Source organism: Amblyomma americanum, chromosome 1 (assembly GCF_052857255.1).
Source record: "Amblyomma americanum isolate KBUSLIRL-KWMA chromosome 1, ASM5285725v1, whole genome shotgun sequence".
In the NCBI taxonomy this organism is placed as follows: Eukaryota; Metazoa; Arthropoda; class Arachnida; order Ixodida; family Ixodidae; genus Amblyomma; species Amblyomma americanum.
Window position 1 is genome coordinate 446343792 of NC_135497.1, and position 7205 is coordinate 446350996.

Genomic DNA, 7205 nt, shown 5'->3' on the forward strand with positions numbered 1-7205 from the left:
AAATGTTGGGTTCAAATGGGACCCGTTCTTCTTCTTCTTCTTCTGTTGTTGCCAGGAAAAAGGAAAAGGAAAGAGCACAGGCCTGCCCACTGGCTCAAGCTGAGCCACAATCGCTACCACGTGCTGAGAGTAGGAGAATTTAAAGATAGGATAGAAAGATTGGATAGAAAAGACGCGCGCTATAATGTTCCAGGCCAATCCAGGAGGCAGTGCAATACCGGGCCAACCGGTGGCGGAAGTGAAGCAACCTTCAAGCACTCCGCCACATTTCCAAAAATAAGTAAATGTTGGGTTCAAATGGGACCCGTTATTCTTCTTCTTCTTCTGTTGTTGTTGCAAGGAAGGATGAAAAGGAAAGTGCACAGGCCAGCCCACTGGCTCAAGCTGAGCCATAATCGCTACCACGTGCTGAAAGTTGGAGAGTTTAAAGTTAAGATAGAAAGATAGGATAGAAAAGACGCGCGCTATAATGTTCCAGGCCGATCCCGGAGGTAGTGCAATACCGAGCCAACCGGTGGCGGAAGTGAAGCAACCTTCAAGCACTCCGCACATTTCCAAAAATAAGTAATGGTTGGGTTAAAATGGGACCCGTTATTCTTCTACTTCTTTTGTTGTCGGCAGGAAAAAGGAAAAGGAAAGTGCACAGGCTTGCCCAGTGGCTCAAGCTGAGCCACAATCGCTACCACGTGCTGAAAGTAGGAGAGTTTAAGGATAGAATAGAAAGATAGGATAGAAAAGACGCGCGCTATAATGTTCCAGGCCGATCCCGGAGGCAGTGCAATACCGGGCCAACCGGTGGCGGAAGTGAAGCAACCTTCAAGCACTCAGCCACATTTCCAAAAATAAGTAAATGTTGGGCTGTTGTTGTTCAAATGGAACCCGTTATTATTATTCTTCTTCTTCTTCTGCTGTTGCTAAAGAAAAGGAAAAGGAAAGAGCACAGGCCTGCCCACTGGCTCACGCTGAGCCACCATCGCTACCACGTGCTGAAAGTAGGAGAGTTAAGAGATAGGATAGCAAGATAGGATAGAAAAGACGCGCGCTATAATGTTCCAGGCCGACCCCGGAGGTAGTGCAATACCGAGCCAACTGGTGGCGGAAGTGAAGCAACCTTCAAGCACTCCGCCACATTTCCAAAAATAAGTAAATGTTGGGTTCAAATGGGACCCGTTATTCTTCCTACTTCTTTTGTTGTTGCCAGGAAAAAGGAAAAGGAAATAGCACAGGCCTGCCCACTGGCTCAAGCTGAGCCACAATCGCTACCACGTGCTGAAAGTAGGAGAGTTTAAAGATAGGATAGAAAGATAGGATAGAAAAGACGCGCGCTATAATGGTCCAGGCCGATCCCAGAGGCAGTGCAATACCGGGCCAGCCGGTGGCGGAAGTGAAGCAACCTTCAAACACTCCGCCACATTTCCAAAAATAAGTAAATGTTGGGTTCAAATGGGACCCGTTATTCTTCTACTTCTTCTGTTGTTGCCAGGAAAAAGGAAAAGGAAAGAGCACAGGCCTGCCCACTGGCTCAAGCTGAGCCACAATCGCTACCACGTGCTGAAAGTAGGAGAGTTTAAAGATAGGATAGAAAGATAGGATAGAAAAGACGCGCGCTATAATGTTCCAGGCCGATCCCGGAGGCAGTGCAATACCGGGCCAACCGGTGGCGGAAGTGAAGCAACCTTCAAGCACTCAGCCACATTTTCAAAAATAAGTAAATGTTGGGTTCAAATGGGACCCGTTATTCTTCTTCTGTTGTTGCCAGGAAAAAGGAAAGAGCACAGGCCTGCCCACTGGCTCAAGCTGAGCCACAATCGCTACCACGTGCTAAATGTAGGCGAGTTTAAAGATAGGATAGAAAAGACGCTTGCTATAATGTCCCAGGCTGATCCCGGAGGCAGTGCAATACCGGGCCAAACGGTGGCGGAAGTTAAGCAACCTTCAAGCACTCCGCCACATTTCCAAAAAAAGTAAATGTTGGGTTCAAATGGGACACGTTATTCTTCTTCTTCTTCTGTTGTTGCCAGGAAAAAAGGAAAAGGAAAGAGCACAGGCCTGACCACTGGCTCAAGCTGAGCCACAATCGCTACCACGCGCTGAAAGTAGGAGAGTTTAAAGATAGGATAGACAGATAGGATAGAAAAGACGCGCGCTATAATGTTCCAGGCCGATCCCGGAGGCAGTGCAATACTGGGCCAGCCGGTGGCGGAAGTGAAGCAACCTTCAAGCACTCAGCCACATTTCCAAAAATAAGTAAATTTTGGGTTCAAATGGGACCCGTTATTCTTCTTCTTCTGTTGTTGCCAGGAAAAAGGAAAAGGAAAGAGCACAGGCCTGCCCACTGGCTCAAGTTGAGCCACAATCGCTACCACGTGCTGAAAGTAGGAGAGTTTAAAGATAGGATAGAAAAGACGCGCGCTATAATGTTCCAGGCCGATCCCGGAGGCAGTGCAATACCGGGCCAACCGGTGGCGGAACTGAAGCAACCTTCAAGCACTCAGCCACATTTCCAAAAATAAGTAAATTTTGGGTTCAAATGGGACCCGTTATTCTTCTTCTTCTGTTGTTGCCAGGAAAAAGGAAAAGGAAAGAGCACAGGCCTGCCCACTGGCTCAAGTTGAGCCACAATCGCTACCACGTGCTGAAAGTAGGAGAGTTTAAAGATAGGATAGAAAAGACGCGCGCTATAATGTTCCAGGCCGATCCCGGAGGCAGTGCAATACTGGGCCAGCCGGTGGCGGAAGTGAAGCAACCTTCAAGCACTCAGCCACATTTCCAAAAATAAGTAAATTTTGGGTTCAAATGGGACCCGTTATTCTTCTTCTTCTGTTGTTGTTGCCAGGAAAAAGGAAAAGGAAAGAGCACAGGCCTGCCCACTAGCTCAAGTTGAGCCACAATCGCTACCACGTGCTGAAAGTAGGAGAGTTTAAAGATAGGATAGAAAAGACGCGCGCTATAATGTTCCAGGCCGATCCCGGAGGCAGTGCAATACTGGGCCAGCCGGTGGCGGAAGTGAAGCAACCTTCAAGCACTCAGCCACATTTCCAAAAATAAGTAAATTTTGGGTTCAAATGGGACCCGTTATTCTTCTTCTTCTGTTGTTGCCAGGAAAAAGGAAAAGGAAAGAGCACAGGCCTGACCACTGGCTCAAGTTGAGCCACAATCGCTACCACGTGCTGAAAGTAGGAGAGTTTAAAGATAGGATAGAAAAGACGCGTGCTATAATGTTCCAGGCCGATCCCGGAGGCAGTGCAATACCGGGCCAACCGGTGGCGGAACTGAAGCAACCTTCAAGACCTCAGCCACATTTCCAAAAATAAGTAAATGTTGGGTTCAAATGGGACCCGTTATTCTTCTACTTCTTCTGTTGTTGCCAGGAAAAGGGAAAAGGAAATAGCACAGGCCTTCCCACTGGCTCAAGCTGAGCCACAATCGCTACCACGTGCTGAAAGTAGGAGAGTTTAAAGATAGGATAGAAAGATAGGATAGAAAAGACGCGCGCTATAATGTTCCAGGCCGATCCCGGAGCCAGTGCAATACCAGGCCAACCGGTGGCGGAAGTGAAGCAACCTTCAAGCACTCAGCCACATTTCCAAAAATAAGTAAATGTTGAGTTCAAATGGGACCCGTTATTCTTCTTCTTTTGTTGTTGCCAGGAAAAAGAAAAGAGCACAGGCCTGCCCACTGGCTCAAGCTGAGCCACAATCGCTACCACGTGCTGAAAGTATGAGAGTTTAAAGATAGGATAGAAAGATAAGATAGAAAAGACGCGCGCTATAATGTTCCAGGCCGATCCCGGAGGAAGTGCAATACCGGGCCAACCGGTGGCGGAAGTGAAGCAACCTTCAAGCACTCCGCCACATTTCCAAAAATTATTAAATGTTGGGTTCAAATGGGACCCGTTATTCTTCTACTTCTGTTGTTGCTGGAAAAAGGAAAAGTAAAGAGCACAGGCCTGCCCACTGGCTCAAGCTGAGCCACAATCGCTACCACAGCTGAAAGTAGGAGAGTTTAAAGATAGGCTAGAAAAATAGGATAGAAAAGACGCACGCTATAATGTTCCACACCGATCCCGGAGGCAGTGCAATACCGGGCCAACCGGTGGCGGAAGTGAAGCAACCTTCAAGCACTCAGCCACATTTCCAAAAATAAGTAAATGTTGGGTTCAAATGAGACCCGTTATTCTTCTTCTTCTTCTGTTGTTGCCAGGAAAAAGGAAAAGGAAAGAGCACAGGCCTGCCCACTGGCTCAAGCTGAGCCACAATCTCTACCACGTGCTGAAAGTAGGAGGGTTTAAAGATAGGATAGAAAGATAGGATAGAAAAGACGCGCGCTATAATGTTCCAGGCCGATCCCGGAGGCAGTGCAATACCGGGCCAACCGGTGGCGGAAGTGAAGCAACCTTCAAGCACTCAGCCACATTTCAAACATAAGTTTAATATGTTGGGTTCAAATGGGACTCGTATCAGATACGGGTCCCATGCTGCTTTCAGCCATAACTCAAAGTTATCCAAGCCAATTTGGCAGAAAATTTTTATCCAATGGAGCGTATAATAAACAGCATCACAAGACATGATTCCTTAAATCAAGAGGTGCAAGAGGGGCAAAGCGCGCTACAAATTTCTGTTAAGTACTGAGAAAATATGTGCTCTTTGCCGGATGACAACACACTACCAAGGTAGCCAGCATGGTCGCTCGTGCCATAAGGCCGGACCTAACTGGCACGTGGTTGTGCATCGCTCGTTGCCAGAGCAACTGCGATGCCAATTTTTAAATGGTTGGGACATCAAATTTTGAGGCTATAGTAAGCTTGTTATGTGCTTCCCCTGTATTCAAGGTCACCCACGGCGAAGTATTGGACGAAACAAGCGCTTAACATATATTTTAATGGAGCTCGAAAGAGTCCCTAAGTGCTCTTTCTCACGATCGAGGCCCATCGCTAGCGCTATAGGTGGTGACGTAGAGCCCTGGGAACGATAGCAGTGACATCACTACACAGAACGGCGACGCGCGACATCGGCGAGGCGCTGCTTCGGCGACTCGGCGGTCGATGTACTGATAGGCGCATATATGCCGTCGCTGACGCACCAGCCGGCACCTCATATCGGCGGCCGAGCGAAACCTTCACGTCGATGAGACGATGACTCTCTTGTTTGCACCTTCTCCGTAATACGAATAAGCGAAACGAGCGACTACATTTCATATGTTCACCCTTCGTCTCACCTGCATGCAATACGAATAGGCCTAGCGAGTCTCCCGGGTTCGTACGGGCAATGTCGGCGATCGTGGAGAGCGAATTCACAAGTTTTAGCGAATACAAATGGTCATCGAGCGTATTTTTGACAACAGTGACCTGAAATCGAGAATTGTTTACATCTTAGGACGCAAATACATCAAGCGGGAAGCGCCGCTGCTAGGCAGTGTGACCCAGTCTGTCGGTCAATGCTGCAGGCGCCCACGGCGGCAGCTACAGTCGTCGGCGTCGCTTGAGGGCAACAAATTAAGCCATTTTGTTTGTCTCAAATGGGTGCAGAACATACCTCTAGATAAACCAATTTAAATTCAAGTACTGGCCACATCAGAAAACGCAAGAAAGCAGTTACAACGAGTCCTACGCGTTGTCAGCAACCTGGCTATCAAGCATATTCTCAAGGCTGGTGCTCGCATTCTTCGGCGATTCTTGCAGAGTTATCGCACTGCGCAAAAAAGTAAACCCGCAACCGGCGCAAAAGAGATGGGCTTGCTTAACCTAAGTGGAATGCAGCTTGCAATTCATGCCGAATTAACGCGCAAATGGGTGCCTGTATATGCATATACGTAAACAATAGATCGGCGAGACGCAGTCGTCGTTATGGACGCACTCCTGGAGGAGTTACGTACCCGTGCGGTAAATGCTGAGTCCTGTACAATTGTCTGGAAGCATTCATTTAACGAATACACGGACTGTTAGTTAAACAAGCAGCAGTTATCGTAATCAGCAGCCACGGACCCTGAGCAGTCTCGCAGCGCGGCTGCGCGGGCGGCGCGAAGTGATGACAGAGACGGGTATTGGTCGGTAGGAAAAGTGAGGCATCGTGTCGCTGTAATGCGTCAGTTACGGGCCACCTACACAGACGTCCGTCGAGCGTCGGCGTGGCAAAGCGAAATACAACGAAGAAACCACATTGGCATACGCGGTATGGCGATTGAGATCGGCCGAAGAGAGCCGCTTGGTTTCAGGACTCAGTGTCGTTCCGCGCTCGCTTAATTGGATTTTCTCAGCATATCGCAGTATACCGACCAAGTTTGTCGGCTTATGATTTCGAAAGGCGCTGCTATGCACAGCATGTTTGCGAGAGCAGACGACGCAGCAATACGTGCGTCACAACTTTGGGGCCCATGTGACCAGGGTTGCTGCTCTTCCCTGATCGTGACGTCGCAGCACACCCCGGCGGTCAGAAACCGATACCGAAATCGCTCAGTATAAAGAATGCAATAATAAATTATCTACCGCACTTATATGAATTGCGCTGTGTGCATCACGCGTCCTGGGGCAATACGCAACGTTTGAAACAAAGAACACGCCAACCAAAAATTTGGTGTCTCCACCCCTTCAAGTCTGCTTACGTGGAGGAATGCGAAAGCATGTGTTTTGAGGACAACTCGTCGCCTCTCTTCGCTCCTTTTTTTCCTCTAAGGAGGATTTCAGAAGAAGGTTCGCACAGTTACTGCAATTAAATCCCCCTGTCAGCTGAATGAATTAATGAATGAACTTTATTCCCGTCATCATGGGGCCTGAGAATCGCCCAGGTTTTGGATAGACTCATATCAGGAGAGAAATATTAGCAGAGAAATTGCTAGACTGACCAAAAGCATAAAAAAGCATGCCGCTGATCTGTGCGAAAGGAACTGGATGGAGATGTGTGATGAACTTGGATCTAACATGAGTCTATCCAAAATCTCGGCCATTCTCAGGTATATGATTAATCCAACAAATCCAAGAGGGAGACCAGGCTAAATCAAACCAAAATCAGGTATAACTTTAAAGGGAGTAATGAGGACCTGCTAGATAAGATTCGCAAAACCTGTGTTTGTCAAGACCCAGGCTGTCCACTACCGGAATATGAAGGCGGGGAAAATAGAAGCATTGATTCTTCGTTCGAGGTTGCAGAGATGTGGGCAGCGTTACAGGACATGAAAAAGAAATCGGCTCCAGGTCCTGACGGCGTCAC

At 48.1% G+C, this 7205-nt stretch overlaps 1 non-coding gene across 1 annotated transcript; it reads right to left on the bottom strand.

Moving 5' to 3' along the window:
- Nucleotides 1–4332: 4332 nt before the first annotated feature.
- Nucleotides 4333–4530, bottom strand: LOC144116706 (U2 spliceosomal RNA). Its single transcript, XR_013311951.1, has one exon. It is a non-coding gene; the product is annotated as a U2 spliceosomal RNA (small nuclear RNA).
- Between the last annotated feature and the right edge of the window lie 2675 nt (nucleotides 4531–7205).